The sequence below is a fragment of the Diadema setosum genome, chromosome 16 (genome assembly GCF_964275005.1).
Source record: "Diadema setosum chromosome 16, eeDiaSeto1, whole genome shotgun sequence".
Taxonomy (NCBI): domain Eukaryota; kingdom Metazoa; phylum Echinodermata; class Echinoidea; order Diadematoida; family Diadematidae; genus Diadema; species Diadema setosum.
In genome coordinates this window covers 6,277,740-6,295,808 of record NC_092700.1, presented here as the reverse complement: position 1 = coordinate 6,295,808, position 18,069 = coordinate 6,277,740, and the positions used below count along the sequence as shown (strand labels likewise).

Genomic DNA, 18,069 nt, shown 5'->3' with positions numbered 1-18,069 from the left:
GTTAAATGTTACACAATTTGTCATAGCATTCATAATTGATTTGTGACTGATGTGTGATTGGTGAGATTGAAAAGATGTTCTGGTCATTTTGAATAGAAACTAGTTGAATTTGACTAGATACATGAATCACAACACTGACTACATATCTAGTCAAATAACTGATCAGTATATTCTAATCATCTTTTACTAGAAACCGGTCAAACCAACTAGATTTTCTAGTCATAAACATTGACCAGATTTCTACTCAAAATCTGTGACTAGTTTTTTCTAGTAAAAATGACTAGAACAGAGTAAGTGCCCCTGGGATCCTATAATCTAGTCAAATACGACGAGATTCTAGTCATATCTGACTAGGTATTTTTTAGAGTGTACTTTATCGGGAATTCTAAAGATCGTCTGGTTGAAGTTCTAAATCAGGAAGAAGAGCAGTAAGAGACTCTTCAAAAAATAATTTTGAATTATTCTGAAGTGAAATCCCGGAGGTGTTGATTTAATAACATATAGTAATGTGCAACAGAAATTTAACACTTGATCGGTGTTGCATATTTAACACCGAACTTTTTTTTTCAGTTCACTAACGTCGTATGACATTACATCGCATCCTCGTCGCTGATGAGGAATGCGATAGGCTATCCTGTTTGATGTTTTGTTTCTACGAAACATGCGCTTTCCAGCATGATGAAGCGTTTTGATAACCGCAGAAGTCTTTACCTCCTAATATTATGGGCCTACAATATCATTACAGATGTGGTGGTCCGTGACAGCAAATTCAGCAGTCAGTTTGAATAGTATATAGTTGCCCGATCAGGCAAGCAAAAGGTACATTTTGGCGCGACACCAATTTGTAGTGTCCATACTGTAGCTTATACAGAACGTCGACGTATACAACAGGGCTCAATAACTAACATCCAGTGCAGATATAATTCTAAAGGCGGGTGACGAATGCATATTCCTGAAAATTTATTGTATGTCTTGTTGCCTTTGAGCATTTCTTATCCTTTTCTATAATGTACAAAATAAGAAAAATGTACGGTTTTGTGCCCCTACCCCCTTCCAAAGATTAAAAAAATAAAGCACAACTTGATCGTCTATGTCGGATTTTTACACGATTTATGACTCACAAAGCTGTTCAATTTTCCCATTGTAATATACTCTACAGTGCTGTTTACTGATTGTTCGCACATGGTTCTTTAATTTTTTTAAGTTCTTAAATTTCATTTCCCTTTATGAGATACGGAAGGACATTGAGGAGGAACCAAACAGAAATGAAAAGGAAACTGAATCGGACGTGAGCAATGAAGACCAGGAGAGCGAAATAGTGGTTACGACTGAAAGTGGATCGGAAGAAGCAATGAATGAATTGGTAATACACCTTCCCTTTGCTCCCCTAATTTGGGTTGAAACCTTAGGCCGGACGTCCACTATAGGGCGCAGGCAAGCCACGGAAGGGTTACGGATTCCGTCCGGCCACAAACAATTTCAAGCCCTGATCGCCATATATACGCATCATCATCACGTAGGTCAAGTTTTTACGTGAATTTCAGTGTTAAATATTCTTATCAAGCAAATGAAAATTAGGCGGTCGATAAGTAGTACTGTAAGGTCCAACCTTACACCTTTGTGGCTCTCGGTACAGCTGCAGTCTCGTTGAGTTGTCACCGTGATCACGTACGTACACGCGATGACGGCACAACACAGCCAAATACCGGGCTAGCTCCCGGGAGCAGAGTTAGGATTAGGATTAGGGTTAGGTTTAGGGATAGGGTCCCCAATCTGTGCCGTCTAAAAAAAAAAAACACGCCTCCCGGGATACACACACGCACAGAGCTGAGCGAGCATGAGTGAGACGTGATCAAAATGCGAGCGGTGTAGAAAGCGGGGGGACGCCAGTCGTCCTACCGCGATAAGACGATTTCTCTACAGAAAAAAAAAAACAAGGAAAAGTAGAAATTACGCGGTGCGTAATATATGTCCCCGCCGGAAGTAGCATTTTGTAGCAAAATGTGCAATATAGGTAAAAAATCAAGGTCAAAGGTCAAAATTCTGTGTAGAAGTTTTGAAGCCCTCACCTAGTGCCATCACATAAAGCAAACGGAATCGAAATCGGGTTAGAAATGGCGAAGGAGTAGCATTTTGTAGCAAAATGTACAATATAGGTCAAAAATCAAGGTCAAAGGTCAAAGAAGTCAAAGGTCAAAATTCTGTGTAGAAGTTTTGAAGCCCTCACATAGTGCCATCACATAAAGCAAACGGAATCGAAATCGCGTTAGAAATGGCGAAGGAGTAGCATTTTGTAGCAAAATGTACAATATAGGTCAAAGGTCAAGGTCAAAGGTCAAGGTCAAAGGTCACAACTGAAATTCTGTGTAGAAGTTTCAAAGCTCCCATGTAGTGCTATCATATAAAGCAAACAGAATCAAAATTGGCTCATAAATGACAGAGAAGTAGCAAATTTAACATTTTGATCACACACGGACGCACACACGGACGGACGCACGGACGGACGGACGGACGCACACACACACGTACGGAGCCCATTTCATAGTCCCCTGCTCGAACTCGTTCGGCGGGGACAAAAATTGGAACTCTCCACCAGCGCGCACATCATGTTAAATGCGCCTATATGCGCGTAAATTCGTCCTCGATCGTTCCATACGTCCTCCCGCGGTAGAACGCCAGTGAGAATGAATATCCCTTCCCTAAGCAAGAGGAGATTTTGAAGATGCTTGCCAGTGTACAAAAAATGTGATGACAGACAGAGCGGCAGTGAACAAACCATTGTGAAAAAAAAAATTGTAGAGTGGACAGCTGACATCCTGTCGAAAATAGTACCTCAATGGGAAAGTCTTGATGAAGAAGTAAAGGGTCACCTGAAAGCAATAAACGATATCTATTGTGGCAAACATTTAGCATTGAATTTGCAAGAGTATGCACTTTCTGCTCTCTATGAGTTGGAGCTTGTTGAATCGGACTGTGGTAAACTGGGCAGAGAAAGACATTTGCTGTGGTAAACATGGCAAGGAATAAGCAACAATGCTAGCCGTCCGCAGCATATGCTCCTGTTTTGGACCTGATGCTGACCCACAAAGTGGAAATTTTTCATTTTTTTTTTTAGTTTAGTGGTCATCTTGAAGATGTGTATGAAGATCGATCACGCCTGCAGGAGTTCCGAGGAAACAGGTTTAACATCCCCTTTGAGAATGCTACTGCCGCATGCTATTACCACCTGCCACGTATGAAAAGTCTCATTCAGTCTTACCCCGAGACAGAGAGACATCGCCTGATGAAATGTTGTCTGTGGGACATTGAAGACGATGTGATCATCGTAGGAATGAGAGCAATGGGTTTGCTTGAAAGGCAACTGACATCTCCCATTATGGAAATGCTTGACAGCTCCACTCATGTCATGGATACCTCAGCGTACTACCAGAGAACGTTTGACAAAATACAGCAGATCATGGTAGATCCTACTGAGGTGATGCATGGACAGCTGACCCTGTTTGAGAACTTTCCCCCTGTCGAGGACAAGCTGTGGGATCCCCTCTTCAGACCTGTCTCTGAGGAAGTGGAGGATTTCACAAGGCAAGCTCTTATCATCATAGCTCATAGCTTGGGCCTTTGCATGGAGAGACAAGTGAGAGACCATCTGACGGGTGGAAAGTTTCACACTGCATGTCAGTGTGTGCGAATGGAGACAGAACAATGTCCAAAGCATAATCTTGCTCCAGAATGGCTTTTCTCCCAGCTAGACATGAAACAGCGACAGATGCCAAATGCCAACACAGTCACAATTGAAGGAGTCGTCATGTGGTCGCAGAATAAGACTCTCAATTTAATACCTAGACTCCTTTGGTGAAAATAAAAAAGGAATTGAGAAAGCCGTGATTTCGCCGAAACAGGTTCTTGCGCTGTACAGATAGAAACGAGAAGACATCCGGAAAAGGAAAGCAAAAAAAAAAAAAAAAAAAAAAACTATTAAAGAGACTTGGAAGGAAAAATAAAAGAGAAGTAGAGAAAATGGAGGACATACGAAAGTTTACAGCAAAGGTGAATGAATACAAGCTATGTGAAAAAAAGAAGACATCAAACAACTTGTCGAGCTTGTTACCGCAAAGCACAAGGAGTCTCCAAAAGAAGTAAGAGACAAAGAAATTCTAGAAGCTTTCAAGTCTCACATTAGGTTCTATAAGAACGTTAATTTTAGCAGCAAGATTGAGCATGAGCCATTTTTCTCATGAAAAGACCGCGTTATCTCTTGAAGAACTTCAACATGTTTAAAGTAACTTACAGAAAATTCTAGGGTATTTTGAAAGAGACAACCTAGAGGAGGCTGGACCAAGTGCTGCATGCAGAAAAGCTGATGACAACACGCTGAGAGAAAAGAGACTTGCTAACCTGAAAAGAAAATATGCATTTACTGGAGCATCACTTACTAAATAGAGAAGACATAACTTCCCTGGAGATTCAAATTCGAACAAGAGGATCAGTTTGAAATTTCAAACAGGATTTGGTAAAAGGCATCACTTCTACAAAGGTGTTGTTGTTAGAAATAGTACCTTTGCTGATCTCGAAGAGTTCATGGAGGATAGAAAGTTTGTGGGAAAGTTTGACTTTTACACTGTTCAATTTGATCCCCCGCATAATGACGTCCTATATGCATACCCACTTGAAAAGGAATGGCTGGACGACTGTCTGAATATCATTTAAGGGAGAGACGTTTGAACATTGAGCTTTAAGACATTTGTTTGTGCAAAAAAAAAAAAAAAAACCAAGATTTGAATTCAAGTTGTGACAAATTATTATTGTGAATTTTATCTTCATCTTATTTTTTACAAAGTGACAGCTGGGCTTATTACTTCAAATGATGGATGCATCTAGATACTACCAAAGGACTTTCAACAAAATATGATTGTAAATTTCATCTTCATCTTAGTTTTTACATAGTGACAGCTGGGCTTTTCCTTCATGTAATGGATGCATCAACATATTAGCCAAGGACTTTCAACAAAATGTATCAGATCAGGATATATCCCACTAAAGTGATGTATGGACCAGTCCAGTGGTATGGATTGCTGACCCCATTTGAGACCTTTTCCCCTGTCAAAGACAAGCTGTAGGACTCCCTCTGCAGACCTGTCACAAAAGAAGTGGAAGACCTGACAAGACAAGCTACCATCATAATAGTTCACAGAATGTATCTTTCATCTTCATAGGCACTTTGAAGCCAGTCTATAAGCTCAGCGAGTTCATAACACCATGTGGTCGAGAAAGACAGATGAATGAAAGAGTTCTAAGGTTCCTGGTGAAAAATGGGTAGGATATTCAATTAATTTTCCTTTTTAACTCAAAGTGATAGCTGGGCTTATGGGTGTATTTGCCTTACAGGGCTAGTCTGGCTAGATAAATAAATCTAGGGCTTACACCCCTCCACCTCCTAGTATCAATCTTGAATTTATATACCGTATTCATCCCACCATAAGATTAAGAAAGTGATTCACCATGTTTTATTCTTGACAGCACATGTTCATCAAGAGATACATTTAATTTGACAACATTATTTTCATACAAGTTTAAGAATTGCTTTGTTTTGTTACAATATTTCACACTGGAATATATGCTTTTTTGTGGCAGGTCCATGCTACTCTCAGTGATGTCACTTTCATCTTCATGGATTCCTACAAGGCCAGAGAGTCGTTAAAGGCAGCCTGTGAGGGAAAAAATATTCCCGATGGAAATCAAGTACAAACCTAGGATATATGTCATTGATTTGTCCCTTTTTCACAATGTGACAGCTGGACGTTTGAATTAATGAGATTTGGGGCTTCCAACCCCCTTCCCCTCCTATAATGTCCATTTGGAACACTACCATGGTTCACCATATTCATCTGAACCTGGGGTTGCATGGTTATGTGTCACTTCATGAAAAGAGGAACAAATGTTATCAATTTTATTGTTCAAAAGTTGTATTTTTATTTTCATAAATGCATTCATCAAGAAATAACTAACAATTTGTTAATACTCTAATAGATTGATAATTTTTGTTGTTTTGTAACAGTATTCATACTTGAATACTTTGGATTCTCGAAAGGTCTCTACTCAAGTGAGCCATGGAATTCCCTGCTCCCCTAAGTTATGGCATATAGCCTATGAATATTAATTAGTCACCGATTCACTTAAATGGTGCTGAGATATATTTTTTAATGAACTAATTTGATTAAAGCATTCGAGCCTGAACATCCCATGCATATGTACGGGTCTCGTAACATCGCAAGATCTTTCCATCACATCAGGAGCAGGATGGCTTGTAACGAAGGTAAGAGCCTCCTCAAAGTTTTCATTAACATGTCTATTTTTTCCCGATAAATTTTTCGTTTTCTAGACGTAAACTTAAGCATAATTCTGGTGATATTTTGAGTGCACTTTAGCGGCATTTCACTCAAAAGTTAGGGGGGAAGACAAGTCAAAGACAGCGGTTTTCGCGTTCTCTAAATTCTATGCTGTCGAATGATACCAAACTTTCGGCCAATAAGTATAGCGGTAAGCAGCGAGAGAGTGAACTCTCACGGCGTGTCAATTGGTAAGCGCTCGATTTTGCAAAGTCACGCAGTGAGCCCTCTCTCGGTCAGAAGTTGGTCTTTTTTCCAGTAGTCTCACACATTGATTAATATGTTGTTCAACACGCATGAAACCGAAAGTGAAGTGTATTTTTAAGTGTTTAACTTACAATTTATGAAATAGAATAAGCTAGTTCAGTAAAAATACTAATAAAAATTAGACTCTTGTTAAAAAATGTTCATTAGATTAACTGAAAGTGAAATATAAAGTGGCTTTAGCCAAGGAATGATGAAGAAGATCATGACCATTTTTTTTCTTTTTTCTTTTTTTTTTTGGGGGGGGGGGGGAGGGGAGGATGGTGCTATCCATTTTTTTTTCAATCCTTGCAAATTCCCCCCCCCCCTCCAGTTTGTGGCAAGAATTTGAAGAAATGATAACTGCTTTGAGTATGACTGATGGCAGAGGGTACTTGAAATGTTTTGTCTCCCTTTGTATGTACCTTAACAAGCTGTTTCTTTACAGCCTATTGTTTTCGTCTTTCTATTTCTAGCCTCCCAGGAATGCCCAGATGTGCCCTCTAGTAGCCCTTAGATTCCCCCTCTCCCCTCCCAATTCTAGGAGTCATGATGTAGAAAATCAATAAACAATTTGTTCAAATATAACATATTTCAAGCTCGTCCCCCCCCCCACCCCAGCCTTCTCACTTTTCATTTCACCTTTGACTGTTTTCTTGCAGATTGTTTTTCTATCTAGTCCCTAGGAATGCCCAGAAGTTTCCTCTCAGGAATTTGTGCTCCCGATTTCCTTTTAATAATTATGGATGAATTATGCTGGTATTTTCACTTTCTTTCTTTTTCAGCATTCTTTCCATGGTGGATCTATCTTATATCTTATAGAATTGTTTGTTTTTCTCCAAAGACATGATTATTCTTTTGTCTGTAGTTTTATGTCACTTTGGAATGGAATAGAGAATATGGTCATTCAAAAATAATATCAATAATATTAATAATATTGTGGTTAACTCTAAAATAATGATAAAAAAAAGATGTTCCATGTATTTACATACATGTATGTTTCTTTGCTCACAAGAATATTTTGGTGAGACTTATGTTCTAAGTCGGTATTAATTTGTAAACCCACTTACCAGTAAATGCAAACCTGTACTGTAGTGTTCTTCTCTGCGAATAACCGCATAATTGTATAAAACTAGTATATTTCTTTGTATGGAAATAGAAACATACACATCACATTGTTCAAATATTTCCTTTATTCTCTTTTTTTTTTACTTTTGTCATTTTCACACTGAAATTTTATGTAAGCTGCATCCGGGATACTCTGGATCTAAAAGTTCGTCAAGCAGGTGCCTAATTAGGTTGGAAGAGAAGAGAAAAAAAGCTGATTACGAGCAAAAACCATGGATCCCCATTCAGAGAGTTCCTTCACCAGCAACTTCACTTTCCAAAAGCAGATATTTCAATACAAAGGCCAAGTACATCTGGAATTTGCCAGAAACATGTTCTTTTGAACGGACAGCAAAGGAACTGAAAACAGAATTTGAGGCAAACGCAAAAGAACTTGAATTGACAAGGACACAGTTAGTTCATTTGGAGGAAAAAAAAAACAAACAAACAAGCAGGTGAATTTGAAACTGAAACGATGTAGGGATAGAGAAGTGTATCAACGAAAAAAAAAAAGAAGTTGATGGAAGAAACTCAAGTAAGAGATGATCACGACAGATGCAATCAATGGATAGCAGAGCTGGAAGAAGTTGAAGAAAGCTAAGGAAGAAATGGTGAATCTCAAGGAGTGCAACAAACAACTAACTGAACAGGAAAACGATGATGGTAATGTGGAAACATTATGATAAGGAAAAAAACTGTTATAACACTGCCCTCACTAGGTGTGTATATCAGTTGCTTGATAACCATGTGGCTGTTTCTAGAGTATCACCATGTATAGAAAGCATCTTCAAACATATAGCAGGCAAGGAATGTACACGTCTGCCGTCAAAGATAACTATTGAGAATATGAATTTACAGCGACTGTGTCTTGACCAAGAACAGATTTCTCGTGATCTTTCTTCTAAGGAGAACCTGACTCTGTACTCGGACGAAACCTGCAAATATGGGGAAAAAGTATATAAGTGGTTATGACATTTTAGATAGTGAGAAGCGCTACTACGTGTTGGGTTTAAGAGATATCGCAACAAAATCTGCAGCTGACACCATTGACACATTCAACGAAGTCCTGTCAGATCTTGATGAAGCCGCATTCGATGCTACTCCTGCAGGTCAAAAGATCTTGACCAACATACGTAACACTATGTCTGACCGTGCCGCCACCGAGTTGAAGTGGCACGAATTGCTTCAAAGACACAGGCAAGAAGTGCTTCCCATGGTCTTGGAACATTGGGATGAGCTGAGAGAGGCAGAACGAAAACCACTAGAAGACATGACCAGCTTTTTCTGTGGACTACACGGTTTGGTACAATATGCGGAAGTCAGCGAAAAGACCATTGGAACAATAGAGGAGGAGATGTTTGCAGGGAAGGGTGCTGGGGCAGCACTACAAGTACTCTCATTCAAGACTGACAAGAATGGTGTGCTCCGATTGATACGGACTGCGTCAAAAGCATTTGCGAGAGGGGCCGATGAGAAATCAGGCTGCCACGGTCAGTTTAAGGTCTACTGTAAAGACTTCCTTCACAACCATAACTTGAGAACTTTGCCGCTAGTATACCCTTTCGAGGAAATCGCTTCAATATCTTGTTCTTCAACGCAGCATATGTGTATTTCCTACAAGAGAAAATGAAGTCTTTCCTTGAGAGTGGAGCATCAAACAAGCTTCTCAGAAGCATTGAAGCAGATCTGAAAGAACCCCTCTACTTGTCAGGTTGTAGAGCATTAGGTCTGGTGAGTAAGTACATTACTACCACTCTCTGGAAGAAGCTAGAGGATAAAGGGATCCATATATTGGATTTGCCAGACATCTACACTCAAGTCCTCGATCTCGTTGACAAAGACAGTAAGGATCCTACCAGTTTCATGGAAGGGAAGATGGTACTATCTGGACAAGAAAAGAAATGGATGATCAGTTGGACTTTGTGAATTGTACATGTATATAAAAATACTTTTTATTTTCTGTACCATTTTCATAATTTCTTAGCTAAATAAAACACTATATCAGCTTGGCAAATAGCTATCATGAGAGTATTCATATGTTTTATATTCCAAACTCGACAAATAAAAAATATACCTTTGTCGATGAGAATGTGATTATTTCTTGTGTATCAAACAAATATTTGAAGTACTGAAAGCAGAGAAAGTACTGGAATAACTTATTTTTCAATTTTAAAGTTGTATACACATAATATAATATTTCAATTCTTATTAGTCATAATTTTTGTTTCTCATTTTCAAATGGGCTTTGTGGTTTTCACTTTTATTTTGGATCCATCAAAGTGCGGCAAATTTTCGTTCCGATAGTTTTCTTTGTGTGATCTGAGGTAAGCCTTGAAATTTATATTTGGTTGGCCAGAAATGTTTTTAATTTCTTTGTGTTTTACATTTTATTATAAATTCATTTTATGATTACTATGATTACATGATGATTTTATGATTTATTATACAGAATTGATTTCAAGATCCTACTGCTCACTTTTAATGGTCTGGCCCCAGGATACCTGTCTTCCCTAATCGAGCGGCAGCAGCCTCACCCTGGCCTTCATTCATCTGGCCTTACTCTCGAGATGCCCACTACACATCTCAAGGGATATAGAGACTGTGCATTTTCCTCTAATGCTCCTTGCCTATGAAACTCCCTCCCATCTTTTCTCGGTGAAATTGACAAAGTGGATCACTTCAAAGCCTCACTCAAGACTCCCATTTTCACCAGACATTCAACTGCCAACTCTCTTGGAGGAGTCTGCGCCTTTGAATGATTCAACAACAAATATATGGCGCTATACAAATGCTCTGGATCGTCATCATCCTCATTATTTTACATGAAATATTTTGTGTTCACCAATTATGTATTATTTTACATGATTTTTTTAATATTATTTTTTACTGACAACGGTTGCTATTTCATGATTTCATATTTCTTTATATCTTATGTATTTTCTTTACTTTCCAGAATGCCACAATTTCTTGATGGAATTTAAAATGCAAATGAAAATCATCATCAATCTCAACCCCCCCTTTTTTTTTTCATAGGTATGGCATAGATTTGCTGAGGAAGAGTGCCACGGCAAAGTCCTTAGCCAGCAGGTACCTGGCTACCCTGAGTGGTACAACATCCGCTAAGATGGCGATGAAGCCATCTGCTCGTATAAGTTGCTGGAAGATTACCGTCAAGGTGACCTCAATTTAATCTGCTAAAGGTAAAAACGATGCATATTTATACTCATCTAAAATAACATTGCACACACACACACACACACATTATTTAAATATTGTAAATATATATATCATATGACAAAGATTTTCTGGCATTGAGTGCCAGTGGAGGATGTATACCATTTACTTTCAAATAATATTGTAACATCTTGTGAACCATATCAAGTTGCAAAAATCGTAACAATACAAAATAAAAGTCTAAACAAGATGCTCATGCAATTTGTATCATTTACCCTTGTTCTTCTTTATCTCATTCAGTTCCGCTTCAAGTACAAAAGAGCAGTAGATGAGCATTTCAGGGGCCGAGCATCCAATGATCCATGTTCACTTTACAGTGACTAGCAAGTTAGTTGTTTGGAACCAGTCATTCTCTCATAATAGCAAATGAGAGAATTTGTTCAAAGGCATACATCTGTAGACTAATAGTCTATACGGTTGTTGTTGTTGTTTTTTTCTTTCGTCGGAAAACAAGAATCAGTGTTGTTCCTGTGGACTTTCGAAGAAATGCATTATGTTGTTGGATGAATGGATAAATGTTGGCATACATGTAGTTCACATATGTGGCTGGAGAGTAAACATAATAATTATTGATATTACATGCATTCATGAATACGCCATTTGCATAGGCCTATATCAAAGTTTGCATTTTTATTGATGAAAGAAGATACTGATCATCAAACAACTTTGTTTGTTTGCACAGGCGAGATAGAAGTCATCTATTTTTCACATCAGCCTGTTATTGTTAGGTTTCGCGTTATTCCCAGTGTCATTAGATGTAATTGTGCATCTAATTTGCATATTGATAAATCATGAAGCATAATACCACCCAAAAGTTAAAAATGAGGCTAACAGTTCATGTCAAAAATATATGGATATGTAAAAAGAATCGTTTTTATTGATGTAAAATGATGAAAATATGTTCAGTAATGAAGATACTATTATAAAATGTGATATAGGCCTAGTAAATTTCTGGTGGAAAAATCGAAATATTCGCCTATTTGATTATTCGCTAATTTGCATACACGTTAGTTCAACTGTAAACCGTAAAATCTCTCCTTCAATAGTGAATAGATAATTGCATGAGCTTTAAAATGAGTACAAGCAAGCTGTACTTTTGTCCAAAAAATAAAAATCACGCATTGCAAATATTGCCCCTACGTACTAACAGTCAGTATGATGGGGGGTTGGGTTTCCGGACACTTGAGTTCGCGCATGAAAACTTGTAACCTATTTTACATAGGGCCTAGATATGCACCCTTTACCTCAAAGACTTCATATAGACTCCTCATATACTAGAAAACATACTCTGAAAACGGCGTGAGAATTAGCCGGCTAAATCGTTGGATTTCCCCTTCAAAGTGACTCCATGTACGCGTCCGGTCCCACAACGCTTGGTCATACTATGTTAATACTCGACACCCAGTCCTAGGCCTAACTGAATTAGTAGCGTTTAGGCGGGTAGGTCCATGTTGTAGGTAACCGTCGCGTTAGAACTCTACTCTCCGGGACGCTCCGTGTACACAGTTACACACTGACTGCGTGTTGGGGCTGGTCGCAGTTACTCTACCCTATGCTTAGACCGACCAGACACTGACAGCGACTGGGCTGTGGTAGTTCTGTACACAGCCTGGGTATCAATAGAACTCTAGTTACCCTAGCCCTACCTAGCTCTAGGCTATGCTTAGCCCGAACATACAGCGATTGGGCTGTGTATAGTTTCCCTATATGCTCTAATAAATAGTATGCGTACAGACACTACAGTACAATACGTTGTTTAGTCTAACTTGTGTCTCGGACCAGCTCTAGTATTGTTATCTAGAGTTTGAGCTACAGAAACAAGATCCAAAGAGCTCACCTTCCTTCTGTTGGACGAGGGATCCATGGTACAGTAGGTATACCAGTTGAAAATACTCGTAAAGTCGTTGACTTCTAGTGGCTATACTTGGTAGAATCTCTTTCTTCTGTCTAACGTTATGTAGTCTAATCATACGTGTAGACCGATGTAGGGCCTACTAAAGTCAAAGAACCCGGCCAGTCAGAAAGGACGTCAGGTCCTACGTCGTTAGCTCTCAGGACACGGCTCTAGAACCAGTTTGCTCGGAGTATTACTGCCGACTTGACTGATGATGATGCACATGTAGTTGCATGATGATAACAAAGATAGAGGGTGAATTTTCCTTGTGTTCATCAGAAGACGCCATAGATATGTGCATGACACACCCTGACCCAGGCTCGTCGCTAGCAGCGTATCGTATAATATAGCGCAGCAACTGGAGCTAACATACTGTACGTACTGCTAACTAGCTGAGCTGAACTGTGTGCGAACGAAACGCGTTAACGTACTACAGGCCCACAGTGTGCGCGACTGACCACGGCATGCATGCACGTTTGTACGTACATGGTAACACCACATCAAAAAAGGGTGTAGGACAATCATAGAACCTCTTTGGTGTAGGACTACAGTCTAGAGTGAATCCACAGAGTGCGACTGCGAGCATGTTAATTTTGGGCCACGGTTCGTAATTCGTAATCAGGGGTGGTATTCTGAGACTGTTTTTTCTCTGTTGTAAGTCTGTTGTAACAAATCGGTATTCTGAACACCGCTTTATCTCTGTTGTAACTTCCGTTGTAACTTGTGTTTTATCTTGCGCACTCTTTGCCTGCGCATTATATACCATTGTCTTAGGGTATGCGCACGCGCGTAACAGTGGGCGCAAACCTGAACACCCATTGGATTACACGGTATTCTGAAAACTGTTTTATCTTCTGTTGTAAGTCATGCCACGTGCAAATTTATGCTTCTGAGATAAAACAGAGTGGAAGGTGTTTTAACTCCGTTGTAACTTTCGCTTTAACTTATTTTAGATAGTGAGATAATTCATTAACTCAATATTGTGGTATGCGAGTTCAAAGTAAAAAAGATATACAAAAACTAAAAACAATTTATGTACAGTATTGTTTGTTGGTTTATTGTCTTATTATTATCTGTGATACTGTTGTAACGTGACACAATATGTAATCTGTTCTATAGCGCCTTTTTTAGGTAGAAATGAGCGCTTTATAAGAGTCTCACTATTATTATTATTATAGAAAGGCAAAAATAGCAGTTTGACAAAATGTAAACTCATTCCACAATACAAAATTTGGTAACAGCAACATTGCAAGTACATACGCGTAGCATAATTATGCACATAGATGAAAACACAAACACATGAACAGAAAGGTTACCGGCACCGTCGGCAGTTTGTTAAGCACTATTCATTTCAAAAATAACTTTCAAAATATCAAACAGTTTTTCACATGATTTCACTATCTTCACCAATAAGAATTCATTATCAGTACCTTTGGGTGTTTCAAAAATATTCATTGCTGGGGATGGCGCGAATCCTGAGAAAAGTATTAGAAGTATAAGGTTCCATGATGGAACTTGACGTGATATTGATCTCCAAGAGATATCTTATGAAGATAGTGACAACAACAACAACAATAATAATAATAATAATAACATGGCATTGCAAGGGCTCAACTTAATTTAGAAGCGTCAAGTTCCCCACAAACCATAAAATTTGGGTTCCTCTTATGAACGCCAGATATCTTCTTATTTTTTAAACAAAATTTCAAATAAAAAGACTCAATCTGAGATAGCTCTGCGAATCCCCTACCGCACCAACTATACGTCAAATCCGGTAAGAAGGCATAATGATCAAGCTTCTGTTGTAACTTTATTTCATCTCTGGCTCTCTTTACCTGCGCATGCCATTAGGGAGCTTCAGTCAGACCGCAACGCTGCTGTTAATGAGCTCAAATCAAAAATTTATCGTACGCGCAGGTTTTTGCGCATGTCCTTCTCAGCACCCGAGATTTTGCGAGATAATTCAGAGACAAAGTGCATGGTCTACGAGATTCACTTATTGGCGACATGAAGATCTACTATCCGTGACTAATTGACATGGTGTGTGAATATTTGAAATAAATCACACCTTTTAATGCTTACATTATACAAAATGAGCTTATGATACCATTATTCATATCTCTGCATTATATCGATATTTTCCAAACGACCCTGAGACAAATTAGAACAAGGCTTTCTATTTATTGCCAACCCGACCCGTTCATAGGTTGAATCACCACATGAATGATAGTCAACGTTTTAGATATACCTGTTATAATAGCACACTAAGAACTGAATTGGTCCCTCGCTTAGAAAACAATAAAAATTGAAAGTCTCGTCGAGTAAAAATCATAGTGTGGCAAGTTGAGATACATGCGCTCCCAGGCTATCATTAGATAAATTACTCAGCGATGTATACAGTGGATTAATAAGGAATAATTATTCTAATACCAAAAAGAGAGCCCCAAAGAACTCATGTGTGCAAACACAGTGCTAGATCTTTTATTATTGATTTGTATGCTATTTATTAATGCACTCTACTCTTATCTAGCTGTGCCGGCAAAAAAAGTTCAAGCCAAAGTTGAGCTGTCGATCAGAGTGGAGTGTTGTTCTTGTTGTTTACGTGGAGATCTTACACCAGCTGCAGTTGCCTGAACCTGAGCGCGTATACACACATTGTGCGCGCGCACACACACACACACCATATAGGGTCCTACACTGTCATCTACACACAGTGTATTACTGTTATGTAGAGTACACGTTTACTGTCATTCCGCGAGGTGCGTTCAACTCTCCACTCAGAGGGAATTAACCAATCAGAAACGCGTATTCGCGGCAAACTGAAATCTCGTCAAAAATTAACTGTACAACGCAATGATTTATTCGCCAACCTGACCCGTTCATAGGATCAGTCCACACAAAGTCATTATGTTTTCATAGAATGATATTTCCTCTTTCATTTTATACCTCTTCCATTTTGGTCCACCTTAATTTCATCGGTCTAGTGTACCCATTAAGAAGAATGAAAAATATGCAAATTTTGTGTTTTATAATTTCCTTGTTCAGTATATTTTATATGTCATAACCTCTCAAGTGGTCGAATTTCATCAAAGTACAACTCTTCAGCTTTTTATCGATATATAAATCATGAAGATTGATAATGTCGTTTAGATTTACAGACACTCTAAAAATGTGGTCTCCCAGCTCATTACGTATTCATGTCCGCGAGGTCCATGCATACGCGTACGATAAATGCGAAGGCTTTTCAGGACGTTGCGGTCTGACTGAGCTTTAGATTTTAGACGCGCGGACGTTCAAAGGAAAAAAACATGCTCTGAGCTTGCGCAGTAGCGCGCGTAAAGTCAATCTATTTTTAGCTTGCGTCGCCTGAGTTTTTCACTACGCGTACTGGGCTATTTTCACGTCCGCACAGTTTGCGACGTAGAGAGCTTCTTCATGCACTGATCATATGGGGGCGCGATTTTGTTTTTTTATACGTTGCGGCGCGTCCAAAGAGATTTTTCTCCTCCCCACCACTAGAGGGCGGACTCTACAATGGAGTCAGTGATTTCATGGGGGCCGCCATAGCTCACTTAACAATGGCGGACTTTGCGTACTATGTATACATTTCTACAGCGCGTATTACGCGAACTTCTGAACTTTTACGCGAGTACGCACTTGATTTTGGCTGCTCCTCGGTTGCTCGTTTGCTAGCGTGTTAGCACGAGGGGTGAGCCTACCGTTGTACCGCCTCGTTGTCATCCAATGCTCCCCTTGCGCTCATAAGCCTCACAAAACAATAGTACATGGCGTATGAAGACTCCGCACTCTAGCAGTCACGGGGGAAAATCTCTTTGGTTGCGTCCCAGCGTAATCTAAAGCTACTTTTCCACACGACGCGGGGAGAGGATAACGTCCAGCGCAAGCGTCGGCTCAAACGTCCGCGCGTCAAAATCTAAAGCTCCCTATTGTCCTATTTGTGCGCACGCCAGAGAATGAGCGCTTGTTAAAGACCTAATAAAATGGTTTGGACATTTTTTTCTCAATGATGTAATAATATTAAATGTTAAATTCTAAGTAATTCTATGGTTGTGCGGGGTTTTTTACTGTTCTGAATTTTGTTCTATATTTGTTAACATAATGGATGCAATTTCCTCGGTTTTGGAAAACTTGCTATACTTTCACCGCATGCGGCGCACTATCACTTCTAAATTGTGATGACGTCTAACGGAGTCGTTCACGACCGGCAGCCTAGCCGTAGCCAGCGAGCTGGCAAGGCTATGCTAGCGCAGCGCAGCGCAGCGACAGCCGGCCGGCAGCTGCACTGGCTAGCGCTGGCGGGGGAGCGAGCTAGCGAGCGCATAGCAGGTGCTGCGCTGCACTATTGTCATTGGCTAAGCCTTTAGACAAAAGAATATTTAATGAACTGTATCGGATTTAATACTGCCAATAATACAGATTACAACTGTGGTACGCTTGGATGTCCATTATTTCGGCAAACTCGTGAAATAGGCCCCACCACTGCGTGTCTGTACGAATAGTACCTTGTAATACTACGGCGACTCGCCTGTTTCAGCCCCACCGTGTGGCGTTCATCTCGGTAGGTAAGCACGGCGTGGGGCTGCCTTCCACAGTGAATACTCGTGAATGCGGAGAAAATGACTTCATAATATGGCCCTCGACTATTTAACGGCCAATTTAACCATAAATACAACCCTACCTAACCCTAAACCCTAGGAGGACCTACCCTTGCTTGCTATAAACGCACGGGTACGGTGCACGCGCACAGCGGTGGGGCCTACTAGTATTTCACGATAGCCCCACCACCACTGCGTGTCTGTACTAAAACTACGGCGACTCGCCTGCTTTATAGGCCTAGACCTACTCGTGAATCCAGCCCACCGTGGCATTCATCGGTAGATAAGCACGGCGTTTGGGCTTCCTTCCACAGTATGATTTTTAGCATAAAACAAAAACTACTCGACCAAAATTGACGATCATTCTTGGTATCGTTTTTCTTAGAAAATGACGCATCTAAATTACTGATCATACTGCAGAAACTGACTATAGGAAACAGGCTAGGCCTTTTTTTTTTTTTTTTTTTTTTTTTTTTAGCCGCGACCCACCCTGTAACAACATATCCCCCTATTAAACACCGTTAGCGTTAGAGTGTAGCCTCTGTACTACTACCAAAGATTCTGCTATTACTACTTAGGCCCTACTAGT

General features: G+C 39.7%; 1 pseudogene; it reads left to right on the top strand.

Moving 5' to 3' along the window:
• Positions 1–8,679: 8,679 nt before the first annotated feature.
• Positions 8,680–10,859, top strand: LOC140240231 (uncharacterized; annotated as a pseudogene).
• Positions 10,860–18,069: the final 7,210 nt, after the last annotated feature.